This window comes from Protopterus annectens, chromosome 5.part1 (assembly GCF_019279795.1).
Source record: "Protopterus annectens isolate FY-2018-M chromosome 5.part1, PAN1.0, whole genome shotgun sequence".
Taxonomy (NCBI): domain Eukaryota; kingdom Metazoa; phylum Chordata; order Ceratodontiformes; family Protopteridae; genus Protopterus; species Protopterus annectens.
In genome coordinates this window covers 664,070,606-664,089,569 of record NC_056736.1, presented here as the reverse complement: position 1 = coordinate 664,089,569, position 18,964 = coordinate 664,070,606, and positions in this window count along the sequence as shown.

Sequence of the window (18,964 nt, the reverse complement as noted above, 5' to 3'; positions counted from 1 at the left end):
AGAGATGCATCAAATGTTGCTGTCTGTGAATTGTTACATTTTTGACCTGGCAAAACTCCTGGCTATTGTTTGTCAAATATTGCAAATTATACAACAACCCCCCCATTAATATTCCAAAATCTGCACGCTGATTGGTCAGCATGCAAATTGTAAATCAGACTTATACTAATGGAAAAAGGTCCGGTCGCCTTGACTTTTTCCATTAGTATAAGTCTTTTTTTACAGCAACAGAGAACGCAAGTTGCTTTTTAGACACTGTCTCGCTATGTTAAAGGAGTTTAACATAGTGAAACAGCTTTAAACATTGCTTTTTTTAAAGCTGTCTCGCTATGTTAAACTCCTTTAACATAGCGAGACACTTTGTAAAAAAGCAACGGAGATCTTGCTTTCTCCGTTGCTTCCACCCACAGCTCTGATGTACTGCTTAAGCATACGCATGCACAGTACATCAGAACTGCCGCAGAATACCCGACAGCTGCGGAAGGGCAGCAAGGAGGCATTATACAATGCCATTATTTAAGAAAATTAAGTATTTTTTTTCTTAAATAATGTCATTAATATAATAACCCACTTCTGGGTGTGGGTAATGCTGGATTTACCCACAGTTGTCTTTGTTTGGCCACTCGGGCTTCGCCGTCGTGACCAAGCCACACTAACCGTGGGTAAATCCAGCATTGCCCACACCCAGGCGTGGGTTATTGCTATAATATCTGCTGCAGAAATTCTCTTCCCTGATCTAGACAAATGCACACTATCCTGTCTGAATACATGTGTGCCCAAAATAAGGCTTGGATGCTCTACACATTTCCATTTTTTAAAACAGCATTGTTTCCATGTAGGTGTTTATCCAAAAAATCTTTTCATTCACAGTGACCTGACTATCCTTTCTATAGGTGATTTGTGAAAAATATGTCCTAACACCAGTAGAAGCTATACTATCTGTAGCAAAGAATTCATAGGAACTTAAATCAACTTCTGTGACAAAATTTATACTAGCAATATCCAACTAAATAATAAAATACAATAAAGTTGTTCTGACCATACAAGTTCTACCAGCCAGACAGAAGTTGTAATTTCTTTACATGCAGTAGCTTCTGCTCACTATAGCTTGCAGTCACACCTCCTTTTAACAGTAAAAATAAATAAAACTTCTCTTACGAGTCAACTCCACAACAAATCACAAACCAAGACAGGATTATTTTGATATGCTCAGAATTTTTCTCTCTGCAGTCTGTGTAAATTCATAGCTGTCTAGGCCCCTTGTGGTGGCTAGAGCTTGCCTGTCCAAAACCTATCCCTTTCTCACAACCAAAAGTGAAACTAAAGGTAAAGCAACAAAATATGAATCAAAGTAAAGCTTGTTAATAAGCAGATGTTCATCGTGCATACAGCTGCAGTCATTACAGATGGGTTATCCTACCATCAGGCGGGTCCTCGGTCAGCCGAATTCCAAAGTCTAGGTCCGACGTCGGTTGTCGTCGCTTCTTCCCTGACGTCAGTGCGGCAGGCGTATGAAAGAGGCAGCCGACGCCATCTTCTTCAGTCTTTCTTGCCGCGCGGTGCCCGAAGCAGAAGCAGTTCGCAAGTGCCGGTCGGCCAGCTCCTGAGATTTACGAAAATATTTCAGCCGAAGTCTTCTTAAAAGCTAAGTACCCCATTGGGGAAACTTTTCTTGCCTCAGACCGATGTCAGACAAAGTTAATAATTGCATTTCATGTGGGAAGCAAATACCGCATAAGGATTTCCACTCTTTCTGTATACCTTGTTTAGGCCCAGACCACGACGTCTCGGCCTGCCGTTTTTGTGCTAGATTCAACAAGCACACTATTAAGCACCGGGTGGAGTTCGCCCTTCACTATTTTGGTAAAAAATTTAATTAATATTATGTCGTCGGATACTCCGACTCCAGTTTTGAGTAAAAGTCCCAAAGATAAGAACCGACATACGAGGTCGGCACCGACTACTGAAACCACTCTAAGGCCGACTACCGGTTCTCCAGTTCTCAGCGAGGTGCCTACGCAGCCCCTGAGTACCGATGACACTACATTACCAGTGTCTTCTGTACCCAAGGTCGCAGGCTCCTCGGTCCCCATTCCTACTACAGATACCGATGCCACTGTTGGCGGGGAAACTCAGAGTTTAGACAGGCCTGCCATTTCTCAAGGTGTCTTCAGGCCTTCCTCCTTCTCTATTAAAGCTTTCACAAAATCTAAAGCAGCCATGAAAACCAAAAAACAGGGACCTCAAACCCCCTCTCAAGGCCCCATGCCTAAAAAACAGATGCTCAAAATGGCTGAGGATTGGATTACTCTTATCAGGGGTTCTCAACCCACCTCGGACAAAAGGCCTAGATTAGAGGAAGACTACCCTTCCTCAGATCAAGCCTCTATTACCTCTGAACATTCTGAGGACCAGGACTATGCCTATTCTCCTTTTGAAGACTCTGATGCAGAGGAGTCTATTCCCTTGGTCTCCCCCCCTGAGGACTACTCTTTTGGGGAAACCCTGCATACATTGAGGGAACACTTTCACTGGGAAGGCCAAGATTACTCAGATTCCAAGAAAAGGCTCAGGGATTTTCTCTTGCTCCCCCAGCATAGGCCCCTGGCTATCCCTCCTGTTATAAATATATTGGATGATGTGTACACAGAAGCCAGCCTTAATCCAGATTCTTTACCTCCAGCTCCTGTTAAACCAGACAGGTATTACCGGGTTCTAGATTCACACCAGTTCCTATACAAAAGCCATACTGCTGACCCAGAAACTATTTCACAGGGTCCCAAGGGAATTAAGGCCTCTACTGCTAAAAACCCATTACCTTCAGAGAGAGATTCCAGAGCTTTAGAAAGGTGGGGGAAAACGGTGTATACCTCGGCCACTTTAACCATGAGGGCATTAAACTGTCAGTTCCATATGTTAAAGTATCAACAGTTTTTGTTATCTCAGTTGAAAAGCAAAATGACACAACCAGAACAACCAGATTTAAAAGAGTTGCAGGATTTGTTGCATGGTGCAGAGCAAGTGGGTAAGCATACCTTGCAGTGTGGTTTTGATGCTTTAGAGGCCTCATGTAGAGGTGCTGTTACGGGGTCTGTTATACGTAGACAGGCTTGGCTCAAAGAGCAAGCCTTACCAGATCATGTCAAAGCTAAATTATTAGATGCACCTCTTCAAAAAGATGTATTGTTTGGTGTTACAGCTGAGGAGGTACTAAAGAAAATGGAGGAAAAAGCGAAATCAATGCAAACAGTGAAAGATTTCCTGCAGGTACAACCTCCACGTTTCAGCAGAAACTGGCCTTCAAAAAATTGGTCCTTTCCAGCCACGGACAGACCTCAAAGGGGCAGATACAGACGCCCAAGGGGTAGAGGGCAACCTCAAGGATCTTTCAGAGCCAGACAGTGGCAAGCACCAACCCCAAGAGGTGGAGAAGATAGATCACAGTCATTCAGAAAGCAGACACAATGACTTCCCCCTTTACCTGCCAAGCAAAGCTTTAATGGCAGCACCTTTGGGTGGAAAACTAGCATTATTCTCAAACAATTGGCATATTGTTACAAATGACAAATGGATTCTGGACATTATAGACAGAGGCTACAGGTTCCACTTTCACACCCTTCCAAAAATGAGAGGCATGCCAAACCTGCCACAAAATCAAAGGGCAGAGGCACAAAAACAAATTTCAGCTCTCATGGACATGAAAGCGATTCAAGAGGTACCTGCAAAAGAACAAGGTCAAGGGTTTTATTCCAGACTATTCCTGGTACCAAGAAAAGACAAAGATTGGAGACCTATCTTAGACCTATCCATCCGAAACACATATTTACAGGTACCAAAATTCAAGATGCTCACATTACAGCAGCTTCTTCCCATGCTGGGCAAGGAGTCTTGGCTGGTAACATTGGACCTCAAGGAGGCATACCTGCATGTCCCTATCAGACAAGATTGCAGAAGATACCTCAGATTTCTTGCAGGTTCAACCCATTATCAATTCTCTGCATTGCCCTTTGGCTTATCTACTGTGCCCAGAGTGTTTACGAAATGCCTGGCATCAGTAATCACCTTTTGCAGACTTCAAGGAATAGGACAGCAAGGACATACTTCTGAAACACCTGGCATTTGTAATAAAACTGTTAAACTTTCTGGGATACACAGTCAACAAAAAGAAATCAAAACTAATACCCTCTCAACAAATAATTTTCCTGGGTGCCAGCTTGAATACAACCACCCAGATGGCCTACCTCACGCCAGACAAACAAGGGCAACTGTCTCAATACTTCAGCAAAATGACAACCTTCACCAGGCTGACTGCAAGGAAAGTCCTGCAGGCTCTGGGATTCATGGCATCTTGCATCCTACTAATCCCATGTGCAAAGCTGCATATGAGGAAACTTTAATGGTACCGAAAAAACTTATGGTCTCAACACAGCCACAGCTTGGAAACAATTATACCACTCATTCCTTGCCTTCAAAAGGAATTTCTGTGGTGGGCTCAAGCATGCCAAAGAAACATAGGTCTCCCTTTCTGCGTACCTCAAGCAACTCAAATCATCACAACAGATGACTCAGACTACGCCTGGGGAGCACACATGACAGATCAGTGCATTCAGGGAAAATGGTCCCAAAAAGAGAAGCACCTACACATCAACCAAAAGGAAATGCTAGCCGTGCAAAATGCTATTATGGCCTTCAAAGACCTACTGCATCCAGGCCAGCTATTGATAAGGACAGACAACACCACAGTGATGTGGTACATAAACAAACAGGGGGGAACTCATTCATACCCCCTGTGCACGCAAGCCATGACCCTATGGAACACAGCACTGGAATTGCAAATTCAACTACAGGCACCATTCCTGCCAGGGGAAGGAAAACACACTGGCAGACAGCCTAAGCAGAAATATGACAGATCCACACGAATGGAAGTTGCATCCTCAAGTTTTCACAAAGATAACTCAGGCATGGGGACAGCCAGACATAGATCTCTTTGCTACCCACAGAAATTACCAATTGAAAAAATTTTGTTCAAGGACCTATCATCCACAAGCCTGGAAAGTGGACGCACTTTCTTTCAATTGGACAACGTTGACAGTCTATGCCTTTCTGCCTCTTCCTCTGCTGCCTAAAGTTCTATTAAAAGCCAGAGCAGAGAGGCCAAAAATGATTCTCATTGCTCCAGATTGGCCAAGACAACACTGGTATCCACTCCTGAAGAGCCTGACACATTCCCCACCATGGATCCTACCTCTAGTCCCTCTTCTGTTGTCCCAGCACAACTTCAAGACTCTTCACAGCCAGCTCAAAACCCTAAATCTAGCTGCATGGAGAATCCCTTGATTTCCCAACAGACCCTCCTCTCCAAGGAGGTGCAGGACGTCATCTTGGAGGCCAGAAGACCTTCTACTAGAAAAGCCTACTCTGCCAAATGGAAAAGATTCTGTGCCTGGAATCAAGAAAAGGGCCAGAATCCTTGGGTAATAAATTTACCTCAAATTTTACAGTACCTAGCTGAGATGTTAAACAGTGGACTTTCCTTCTCCTCCATCAAAATCCACGCTTCAGCCATTTCTGCACAATACAACACAGATCCTCCATTATTCTCTCATTCTCTCTTAAGACAGTTCCTCAGAGTGGCAAAGAATATAAAACCCCCAAGGAAACCACCAATCCCTGCTTGGGACCTCAACTTCGTATTGGAAAAGCTGACCCTTCCTCCCTTCGAGCCAGCTGCTTCAACAGAACTACAATATTTGTCATGGAAAACAGCCTTCCTTCTGGCTATCACCTCAGCACGCAGGGTTTCGGAGCTACAGGCCCTCATGGCTGTGCAACCTTTCATCATTTTCCATCAGGACAGAGTTTCCTTATGAACCAATCCTACCTTTATGCCAAAGGTAGTATCCAGTGTAGCTTAGAATCAGACTATCCACTTACCTACCTTTCTACCTTTTATCCTAATCCACAAAACAAAGGGGAAAGACTACTGCATTCCGTGGACATTCAAAGGCAACTTTGTTATTATTTGGACAGGACAAAGCCATTCAGGAAATCCGAGCAACTCTTTGTGTCCTATGCTACAGGTGCTCAAGGAAAGGCTATTTCCAAACAACAATCTCAAAATGGATAGCCCACTGCATACACTTTTGTTACTCTTTTTATGGAAAAGCTGTGCCTTCAAGCATCAGATCCCACTCCACCAGGGCCACAGCTACCTCTGCAGCTTTCCTCAGGGGTGTTCCTACCAAGGACATTTTGGAAGCAGCCACTTGGAGTTCAGTGTACACTTTCTCCAAACACTATCACCTTCCACTGTACTCTAAATCTAGAGCGGGATTTGCCACAGCTGTCTTGCAGGGCATCCTTGCTCCTCCTAGTTCCACTTAGTGCCTGCCACCCCTACGTAGCTTTGGGATTCTTCCCATCTGTAATGACTGCAGCTGTATGCACGATGAACATAGTACAGTTTTGTACCTACCATAAATGTAGATGTTCGAGTGCTAATACAGCTGCAGTCCAGGTTTCCCCCCCTCCGTCCCCTCTTAGGACAGGCCTTATGACAAACACCTTCTCATACAACCTATTTGGGGTATTTTTTATGGTGTATTTGCTTGCAACTACTGTTTTTTGATTATTCTATTTTGCATGATTACATAAGTTTATGTTTTGCCTTCCTTCTGGGGGCACCTGACATCTGGGGCAAGAAAAACTGAAGAAGATGGCGTTGGCTGCCTCTTTTATACTCCTGCCGCACTGACGTCAGGGAAGAAGCGACGACAACTGACGCCGGACCTAGACTTTGGAATTCGGCTGAACGAGGACCCGCCTGACGGCAGAATAACCCATCTGTAATGACTGCAGCTGTATGAGCACTCAAACATCTACATTTATGGTAGGTACAAAACTGTACTTTTCTTCCTACCTACAAACAGTTAAAAATAGTGATAACAAATGCAATATAAATTCAAATAAAACTGCTGTTACCAGTCAACTCCACAACAAATCACAAAACAAGACAGGATTGTTTGATATGCTCAGAATTTTCCTCTCTGCAGGCTGTGCAAATTTATAGCTGTCTAGGCCACTTGTGGTGGCTAGAGCTTGACTGTCCAAAATCTATCCCTTTCTATCAACCAAAAGTGAAACTAAAAGTAAAACAACAAAATATGAATCAAAGTAAAGCTTGTTAATAAGCAGTCTCTTCCTACCTGCAAACAGTTAAAAATAGTGATAACAAATTCAATATAAATTAAAATAAATCTGCACTTACCAGTCAACTCCACAACAAAATCACAAACCAAGACAGGATTGTTTTGATATGTTATATTATCCCTTATCTTCTGCTTAGTATTCTGCAGTTAATCCTGTTCTTGTTCTGTGAGATTCCCCATATTCTGCAATATTTTAAAATTTGTCAGTCCCGCTAAATAATTCTTATTACTTAACAATGGCTCCCTTTCTTTTATTTCCACCCTATTTTTAAACTCCACCTTAATTTTATCCCACTCCCTAGCTATATTTTCAGAAGAAATAATCTTCACTACCCATTCCTTAACTTCTTCTCTTTTGAACAGATAGGTGGGAAAGTGCCAGTGTCTCATTTTTATCTCATTACCCTATGTTTTTATTTTAGTTATTACTGGCGCGTGATCAGAAATAGTTATTGGGTGCGTATCAAAACCTTCAAGTAAATAAACATGTTCCTAGACAATGTAAATTCTGTCTAGCCTAGCCCAGTTTTTATATTTTGGGGGAGTAATATGTAAATTCACTCCAAACTCCTATTGCTGAATTCACATCCTCCATGCCAAATATTTTCATAAATGTCTTCAAAAATCTACCTTCCTTTGTTATACTTTCCCTTCCAGGCCCCCCAGATACATCTTTGCTATTGCAAATCACATTCTAGTCCCCACCTATAATTAATATTCCTTGCTGAAAACTGATCATTTCTCCCAGAAGTTTCTTAAGCACCATTATAGCAATTTTAAGCAGAATATAAATACATGCCAGTGTAATCCTCCTCCATTGCCAGTAGCCCCTTAGCACTACAAATCTTTATTATCTTTTTTTATCCTCTTCTATCGCTATTGGAGCTCCTCTTGCAACTAATATAAGTACTTCTCTTTTCCTTTATCTCAGGTATTCCACTGAATAACCATACTGAAAACCTTTCTTTATCAAATTCACATGTTAAGTTCTAAGTGTATCTCTTGTAACATAGCTATTTGGACTCTAATCTTTTAATATCGTTCATTACTCTTTCTTTTTTGTGTTTGTCTGTGAGACCATTGACATTTTAAGACATTACAGAAAGCATTGTTGCATTAAAAAGTTATTCCCACCTTTTATGTATAACACCTTTTTTGTTAAATCTCTTACAACTTTTGTGGTACACGCATACACTGTTTGACAGGTTGAACTTTTATGTAGTTGTTTCTTGTCGTATCCATTTGAGCCTATCTTGCATCTTACAAAAGTTTTTGTTTTGTTGAAAGTCTTCAAATAAAAAAAAACATACCCCCAGTACCCCCCAAAACCTATTAACTTAATACTAACACACAAAACTAAGTACATCTTCAAATACTGAAGGTTTACCCTCCTAGTAGGAACAAAAGTCCTAAACTGACAGCCATGCTCACAGAATTGAGTTAACCTAAAAGAAAGATTAAACATGGTGCAGCCTGTGCTTCTACTAAGTGCTAATTGTTTTTTTTTTCTCTACTTTGTAGCTTTCCCAGCTGGGAAAACCTCTGAATGCTTTCAGAGAACATTATCTCCTAACAAATGTCTCTTCTCAGATTTTTTTCTTCAGCCAATCATTCTCCACCAGACTGTAGCCAGGTTCTCTTTATCAGATTGTTTCCACGGAAACACGAAGACGAGCTTCAGAATTGCTACTGAGCATACATGCATTTTCTAGAAAAAGCCTCATAATACTCAATATTCTTTTTCATTTACTCTTAACATCTGTTGCTAAATCAAGCTAAGGTCCTTAATCCAGTCATTTCCCCATGCAAGAATGAGGAAAATGCACATGAATTTTCCTTTTGTCTTTGTTGACTTCAAACAAGAAAAGGCCACTAAAACTTACAGGTGTATTCCAGTATTGGTGGTGAGTTCTGCAGTGTTCTTATCGTATTGACTGTTTTACTTGACTGCAAGACTCTTCAGGGACCTTACGGAGATTCACATTGCATCCTTTTGTCATGCTCTTTTAACCAGACTTTTTTTCCTTGCATTACCTACATTTCTTATAACTGAACAAGAAGAAAGAGAGAAAGAAAAGAAAAAAGAACAACAGCACCTGTTTACAACCCCCAAATAACTGGGAAAGCTTTACTTTATAGCATGCAAAGAAAACCATACACCACAAAAATAGTGCTAGTTGTTGTTGTTTGTCTTTCAGCTTTTTCCTGGTAAGGGGTCGCCACAGCGGAACTCCAGTCCGCTATTGATTGGCAGTAGATTTTTACAAAACGCAGAGGTGCCAGCTCGACGCCCAACCTTCAACGAAGGCACGCCCATTTATGCACGCATGTCTTTCGAACGCTACCCAACTGCGGGGAGGACATGCAGACTCCACACAGAAGGCACTCCCAGGCCAAGCCGAGAATCGAACGGGAGAACCTCTTGCTTTGAGGTAACAAACTGGTAAGAAAAAAAATTATATACTTGCAGTTAACCTTCTCCCTCCTCTTCCCCTTCCCAAAGCATTTTTTGAACATTAATGACATGAGGTAGGGCATATGCTTTAGAGTCCCCCACAAGTCCAAAAAATTCTGAAAAAGCCCAGTATTTCCAGATTTTCTTGTTCTGTCATATTTCAGATATATAATTATTGCATTTTAATCCCATGTTAAGTTATTGGTTTTATTACTGTTCATCTCCATCTCCCAAATCCTGTTTCTGTTTAATTTCCAATGTACTCCCTATTTTTCTAGTTACCTCTTATGCTCCCTTCCTTCACTCTAACATTTTCTATTGAAACATTTGAAAAAGTTTCACAGGTACAGTCTCTTTGTGGTCTTTAAAACTGAAGAAAAAAAAAAACAAACACCAGCACCTGAACGACCACGGAACTTTAGTAAAGTAAAAGCTAAAAACTGCAACAACCACAGTTTAACGCTTTCATCTTATACAAAAGACATCTTCAGAACTACGAAACAGGAAGTGAGAATCGCATGCATTTATTTATTTAACATTTGTTAACTGTTAAAGTCTGACTTGGAATGAAGCAATTTTCACTGGAGGCCTGGGGAGAAAAGCTCCAGATGCATGTCTGTGCGATGTGGGAGGAAACCCACATGCTTGCAGGGAGGACATGCAGACTCTGCACAGAAGGCACCCCAGTCAAGAATTGAACCAGCGAACCTCTTGCTGTGAGGTGACACTGCTAACTGCTACACCACTGCACCATCCTTTTAAAACATATTCATGAACACCCCCCAAAACACCCAATCAGAGGGCAGAAAACACAAAAAAATGTGAAAATCTTAAGGTGTTGGAAAACAGTGAAATACAGCATAAACAACACTGTTTACAACACTATTTACAACTTGGAAGCCCTCATTTTTAGTTCACTGGTACTTTCATTAATCCCTGGCAAGTGTGTGGCTTCTAATCTAAGTTGCCACAACAATTCACAATGCAATAATTTGTTCTTCCAGTCCCCTGTGTAGCTGTCTGCTTGCACTTGCTCCAAAATAAAAAAACAAATCTTTTAAAGCCTAAACAGGATAGGTAATGCCTGACAGGAGGACTCTTGTTGCCAGCCTTCTGTATACTATAAACATGCTGATAAATCATTTTGTTGAAGGCATTGTTGGCATTGCCCACATTAAAACACTTGACATTGAGTACAGACTGCAATGTATACCATCCTTTCAGAGTAGCAATAAAACTTTCCCCCTTTTGTAAATTTCATAATCATATCCATTAAGGGACAAGTATAGTTGTTCTCAATGTAGCAACACTGGGGAAATCTCCCACATTTAAAAGTCACTGGAAACCTGGACACAAAATTAAAACAAGGTCTCTCCAATAAATATTTGACATTGGGTTTCCTTTTGTATGTAAATGTAGGCTAGCTATTAGCCAACTGTTAAGTCCCTTTGTCACAAGAAAGATCATGCCAGTTACTGCGAATAATTTGCTCGATATTCTTGGTGTCCAGGGAATATTGAAGAATCATGTTCTTTTGGCCAGTGAATTTTTTCATGTCCTTCTGGTTAAACCCAACAGAGTTCACCAGGCCAGCTTTTATGATAGCTGCATACCTCTCCGTTCTCCCTTCCCACACCTCAGCTTGAACACTGTCCAAAAGGTAGATTGGATATCCTCAGTCTAAAAAATCCTCTTAAGGACAGAGAATTCATCTAAACATATGGCTTCATTGGAAGTCAATCTCGAAACCCTGATGAATTGACTTTTCACAATACCTTTCCTTTGGTGAAAAGGCTGGCAGCTTGTAAAGGACAGAAATGGATTACAATAAGTGGGCTTCCTATAAACTCAGGTTTCTAGGCAACTGTTACTTGTCTTCTGTATATCAATGTCCAGGAAATGAATCCCCTGCACATCAACCTAGCAAGTGACCTTCAAAAAATTGGTACTGCACTTCACTGCCACCACTGTTGCCAAAAATCTTTGGTGGTGCCCTTCCATACACTAATAAATCATCCAAGTATCTGAAATAACCCTGGATTGCACATATGATGACTATTTACTAGGTATGATGGCACACAGGATTATTGTTAGTAAAATAACTAATTAATATGATTTGCAGTCTCACCTGAATAAGCACCACACATCAATGACCAATATTACACATGCCAATTTCTCCTGCATATGCAATAGTTCACATTCCTTAATGTTACTACTTGCAAGCTACGAGACAACACAACGGCCAGCAAAGTATGTTCCAAAAAGCTTTAATAAGCTAAAGAAATCACATCGGGATATATAAATCTACCCCAAGCTCCAAACCGGTTTCGGTATAACCTTCTTCAGTGGAGCACAAAAATGAAAAAAGTAGAGAGCCAACAGCAAAACACATGATACTATTTATAGTATCTGCCAGTTAAACAATATCCAATCATCAGACAGTAATATGGTCTAATAAGACCTTAAATGCCAGATTGACATGTCTATACATAATAAAGTAATAAATATCCAAATAATCATGAATGAAGTTTGTGTCACATAGAACTAGATGTAGTTATATGTCTTTTATACTCTAAATGTCTACAACAAAAATAACAAAAATAAAAATAAAAATAAGAAAAAATAAAGATACATCCCCAATAATATGGTAATACAAAATGATACTGTAACCATAGGGAATAGAAATATGTGCTATCCCTAAAGGTCATCATTGTAACACACATATTTGGCCATAAGAATAATATCCTTAAATACCAAAAATCCTAATAAAACATACCTAATGTGATTAAAGATGGTCATTAATACCTGGGGGAAATAAGGCACCTAAGTGTATGATCCAATATTTCTCTTTATGTGTAAGTATATTTTCCCACCCCTGTTGGTGACTTTTGTCGCCCACAATACGATCTATTATGGTGAACATAAACTTAGCAGTAGGGTGTTTAACTGTATGTTGGTAGAGGGCATTTGTAATTTTCTTATTTCTGATGTTACTTCTATGTTCCCCTATCCTAATCCTCAATGACCGAGAAGTTTTCCCTACATAAAATGAAGAGCATTGACAGGTTACAAGATAAATGACCCAACTCGTGGAACAATTTCCAAAAAACCTTAAATCGTATACCTTACTGGTATTAGCACGACTAAACTGTTTAGTTTTATTTACCTGGCTACATGACCTACAATGCCCACAAGGGACCGTACCCACTAATTCTGTACCACTCATGGTTAGTTGTCTGTATCTGGCCCCTCCACTTCCATGATGTTTATAGTGTGAAAAAATAGAACCTAGAGTTTTGCCCCTTCTGTAAGAAAATTGGCAACATGTACCCAGATGTTGTCTGAGAGTTTCATTGGCCAACAAAATATTCCAATTCCTCTCCATGATACCTCTGATAATCTGATTATTTCTGCCATATGTAGTGACAAATCTCAAGACCCCATCACCTTTCTTTTTCTGATGGCCCTGGTATTCAAGAAGCTGATGCCTAGTGTAATTGTCAGAGCAATATTTAGCAGATCTAATGTCAAACTCAGCATACCCTCTATCAAGAAATCTATTCATAAGGTCTGAACTGGCCACCTCATAATCATCCACACTGGAATTAATCCATTTGACACGGCGAAACTGAGATTTAGGGATGTTCCGGACAGTGTGGCGGGGGTGCATACTTGAGGCATGTAGCAACGTATTATATTCTGGATATTTCCTGTATATTTTCATGCCTAATGTGTTGTCAGGCTTTCTGTAAACATTGACATCTAAAAATTCAATAGATGTCAAGTTGCTATTAACTGTAAATTCAATGCCCCAAATATTGCTGTTAAGATAGTCAACAAATTCTTTAAGATATTCAATATCTGCCCGCCACACCATCCAACAATCATCAAGATATCTTCACCAGATATCCATTTCCACAATATAAATGTTGTGAGATGTATCATATATTAAATATTCTTCCAAGTAGGCCATAAAAAGATCTGCGTATATTGGAGCAAAGGATGCCCCCATTGCAGTGCCTTGTAGTTGCCAATAGCAATCACCTTGGAAGTAAAATATGTTTTTGTTAAGAACATGCTCACACATACAAATCAAAAGGGTATTAAAACCAGGTGGATATAGATTAGTTTTTTCAAGCCAAAACTGGAGTGCTTGAAGACCAGCCCAGTGTGGAATGCTGGTGTATAATGATTTTACATCTACTGTACAAAGTAACCAGTCAGATTCAATTTGGGTCTCTGCTATAATTTGTAAAAATTGTGTGGTATCCTTGATTCTAGCTCTGACATTAACCAGGAGTGGTTTCAAATATTCCGTCAAATAGGCTGATAATGGTTCCGTGAGTGAACCATGACCTGACACTATAGGTCTCCCAGGTGGAGAAGTAAGTGATTTGTGTATTTTAGGAAGTAAATATAGTATCTGTTTATTAGGATCCTTGACCGTTAAATGCTTAACAATAGTGGTAGATAAAATGTCATTCTCTACTGCACTATTCAAAAAGTTGTCAATCTCTTTTTTAAATGTAGAAGTTGGATCAATATCCATCTTCATATAGCATTTTGTATCGGATAATTGTCGTAATCCTTCTTGTATATAATAGTCCATGTCAAGGACTACTACAGCTCCACCCTTGTCCGCCTTTAGAATCGCTATATTATTGTTGTTTTTCAATTCATTAAGCGCCTTCCTTTCAGTTTCATGAATATTGTCTTTGAGTATATTGAAACCATATGGTGGAAAATGTAAGTCCCTAAGTACAGCCTGTTGAAAGGCTGTGACATGGATGTTAGCAGGAGGTTGGAATGTAGATTTGAGAAATCTAAACTCAGTAGATCTTTGAGCATTGTTATTGCCATTTTCAGAAAAAAATATCTTTAGATTGAGACAACGGCAAAATTCCAAAACATCATTAACTGTTTGATATTGATCACAAAAGAAGCCAGGTACAAATCCTAAACCTTTATTTAAGATTGTTTCTTGTTCCAGAGTGAGCACAGATTTAGAAAGGTTGAGAACATTTTTATACTCAATGTCATTTATTTTAGAAGTGCTTGGACTATTCCATCCATTGAGTCCAAATCTAGACTTTTTTCGGTGTTTCCTCCCCCCGCGTCATTTCTTCGTACCCCAAAAGGGGTAGGTATGTTACTTCTCTTTTTAATTGGTGAGTTATCAGATATAATGCCCTCACTGTCAGTGGGAGAAGACTCATCACCCGAGGTACTGGTATATGTGTGTTCCTTATTTTTAAGAATAGGTCTGGGTCATTTCCTTGATCTGGCACTGTCCCTACCCATAGTCATATCTTTAAATCTGACCGACTTTTGTAATTCAAAAGGTCGTCCCCTGCCATAGTCATTGACGTCCCGATTGAATTTTTTGATTTTCCTTTCTTTGGTCATTTTATCATATTGGGTCAGTTCCTTGGACAAATTGGCCACCAAAGTGCTATAATTACTTTTGGACTCAAATTGTTTACAAATAAGACTAAGGTCCTTAACCTCAGCAATATTCAAATCTATTGTCCTTTCATAATAATCTGACAATATTTGTACAAATCTCATAGATCCTTCTTGTACTGCCTCATACCATTCATTGGTCACCCTCTGTTCAGATCTGCTGACCATGGGTTTTAACCTAATTCTGAGCCCCCTTGGGACTAATTTTTTAAATGAATAGGCCTTAAAAAGCCTTAGGTGCCATATGTTGGCTCGCAATCCTTTTAAGGCTTTCTCTAAATTAAAGGAGGCCGATTGACACCCATTTTCAGCAGAGGCAGCCTGTTGATCATTATTCATGTTGCTTGGGATAGAATCCAGTCCAAACACATGGATATCCTCCCTATCAGCACACATACCCTGTAAAATATTGTCCAGATTCATATTTATCCAATGAACTGACCCAGTACAACAAAATTTAGGGTCGCACGATGCCAGTACCAAGAAAAGGACCCAGATAATTATTAATTCACCCTGCAATAAAGATAGGGTCTCTGTCTAATCTAATTATCCAAAATACCAGTATCTCAAGGGACTATGCATATACCAAAATATATGCCAACCATAAGATGGACAGATCAAAAAACACTGTTCATTCTTGCATAACTGACCTATGTTCTACTCAAAAAAAGGCTTGGTCATGACAAATAGGGAAGAAACCGTCTATCAAATATATCAATAGTAAATATTGATGTAGCAATCTTTTAAAAAATGAATGGTGATATATATTGTTGTTATTACCCCCCAACCTAAAAGGTATTGATGACCTGAATCTATCAGCAAGACTGATTGCCACTAGTGCCAACTACTATAGTGATAATAGTACCCAATCTACTATCAAAAGGAAAAAACCGTATATAGCCCAAAAATACCTAAACCAAGGGGACATGTATCAAATCTTAATCTTGGTCCTGGAAAATATGGTCACAAAAGAGTATAAAAAATGTTGACCATGATAGTAATCCATCCTGCCTTAGTTAAATATAAATAGCCGTAAACAAATGATGTTATATCAAATGATGTTATTTGACACCTAATTTATGTGCCTGAGTCGGACCTGCCAGATCCAGAGTAATAAATAGTGAAACATAAACTGGTGATGAATATGCAGGGTATAAATAGTCAAAAACCAATGAGGACCAATCTAAAGAGTTCTATCATATGTCATAAAAAATATATACATCACCAACCATCAGTGTGTAAAAAAACATTAATTATGCAGCATAACAGGATAAATGCTGCCACAACAATATTGACCAATGTATAGTAGATACTACAAAAATGACAAAATTGGCACATCAGCCAATATTTTGGTTGAACAATTATGTAAAAAGCCCTGATATGTGTTATATCAGAAAGTCAACCAGTAGGATATAATATTTAAACACATTTGACTTACACCAATATAGACTTTAGTAATTCCGTTGTTATAAACTGTACCAGTATAAAACAAAATAGGTAATAGAAATTGAAATTCAGAATGTTCCAAATTAGGCATAACAAACCCCCCAAAAGGGAGTTCAACACATAAGTGTCTAATTATGTTGAATCACTGCCATCCGTATGTATTCCGTTTGATAAAACACAAAAAAAGTTCCATATGGTTGTCGATAGTATATACAAAAGGCCTGACGCACTGCCTCCCCTCTGATGTTTCCGTTAGATCCAAAAAGATGGGTCCAATGTCATTACAGTCCGAATAGTCATAAAACCAATCTTGTGAAACAACAGTAGATGGAAAAAACTTAAATTCCATTGATTCTTAGACCAAGTTACGACCATCAGCCAAATCACAAAGAATGTCTTAAATAATAGCTTTCCAGTCCCAGTATACGGCCAAATTACCCAATATAAATATTGGCTTAGGAACACTAACATATATTTCAATTATTCAGTTGAATATGGACACAGTTAATAAACTCACAGTACCTGAAATGTTAAGTATCACAGTTGGGCACCGACAAACACGAAACCCGCTGACTTCCAAATGTGAAAATACACTTTGATCGTCTTATTTTGTTCCATTCACCTTGCCCAAAATGGTGTCATCCAAATCAACAGCTGTTAGCTTTCCACTGTTATGCTACACATAAGCCATCCCATTCGTCCGGTTCCTACTTCATAATATAATAGTGCGATCTCTTAGGCACAGTTGCATCCAACAACCAAATTAAAACTGAAGCCTTGAATATTGAGATCAAGTCCCCGTATAGGACCAATTGTAGCCAATATGAATTTTAGAAACCCAGGAACTTTAGCACATAATTCCACTATTCAGCACATAAAATGGACTGAATATACACCCAGTCAATAGTCTTACAGTACCTGAAATCCTGATATATTCATTTAGGACGAACCAAAGCCAAATCCGCTGAATTCCAAATGTTGGATTACACCTCTCATTCGCTTGGCCCCAAAATGGTGGATGTATTCCGAAAGTACGCCACACAAACTTTCAACCGAAAAAGTGCACACAAACCTTCACATTAATCTGGCCACAAATGGATGGATATATTTCAAATTCCACTCAGTCAAATGTTAGGTCCATAGTATGAAATACGAACCACTCATTGGCATCTCTCGTAACATATGAAAAATCCCCAGGGTGAAGAGTCTTCTCCCACCGACAACTGGAACAATAGCTTCCAGAGAGGTAAAATCAACACCAAACCTCTCACGCAAAGCATTGCATGGCCAACCAAACTATGAGACAACACAACGGCCAGCAAAGTATGTTCCAAAAACTACTTCCAAAAACTACTTGCAAGCTAGCCTGAAAAAGTAACAAATAATGAACAGTCCTGTTCCATCCCTGATGCACAAAAACCGTAATAACTTTGTATGACCATAACACTTAAATCAGTCTTTACACTTCTCCATTTGACCATAACACTTAAATCAGTCATTAAGACTTCTCCTTATGCCTTTACCACACTAACTGTACATATCATAGTTGACAGACATCAGAGTAGAGATATGGCAAAGAGAACACACACAGCTATCAATTAATTATACAGAAAAAAACATATTTTTAAATAACAATGAAACTGTCTGATGTACAGTGACATTAGTCAATGCATAGCCTACAGCTAACACTGCATGCATCAAGTTTAATCTATGTGATATTACAGGAAAGTACAACTACCTGAATGTCATGGCCCATAGTGGTGTACCGTGCATAATCCTGCTTCATGGGTTATCTTGATATTGCCATCATCTGGCCTCTGTCACCACTGGTAGGAGGAACAATAGCAGGAGCTGTACTGTTGTTATGGGACAGTTAAGTACCAGACTGATGCATTAACATGATGAGCAAAATGCAGCATGCAATAAACATATTGCATGTAGTAACAGAGTCATCCTGAAAGGCAACCCCAGACTCATCTGTGGAATAGAAATGGGCTTTCATCAGGCCAAACGTTCACTCAGTAACAGTCCATCTCTGAGACAGAGCGGTGTTCAAGGGTTCCTCAACAGCACCACTAAGGTTCCAGACTGGTGTCATAAGCCTGGAGTCGAGTGGGTAGACTGCATCACCTGCAAATGAAAAATGGGGGGGGGGTAATAAAAGAAAGGGGATTTACTACTAAGCCAAACACTTTCCAAATTATATCTGCAGAAACTACTATGACTGGAAAACAGTGCAGTTATCAACAAGGTGCAAATGGGGTGTCCTACCATGCAGGAAGAGGTGGTGGAGTGATCTTGTGCACCAGATATGAGAATCATGTACACTGCCAGGATGTTGGTCTGACATATTGGTGATGCAGTCCCATGCATCACACACTACCTGGCAGGT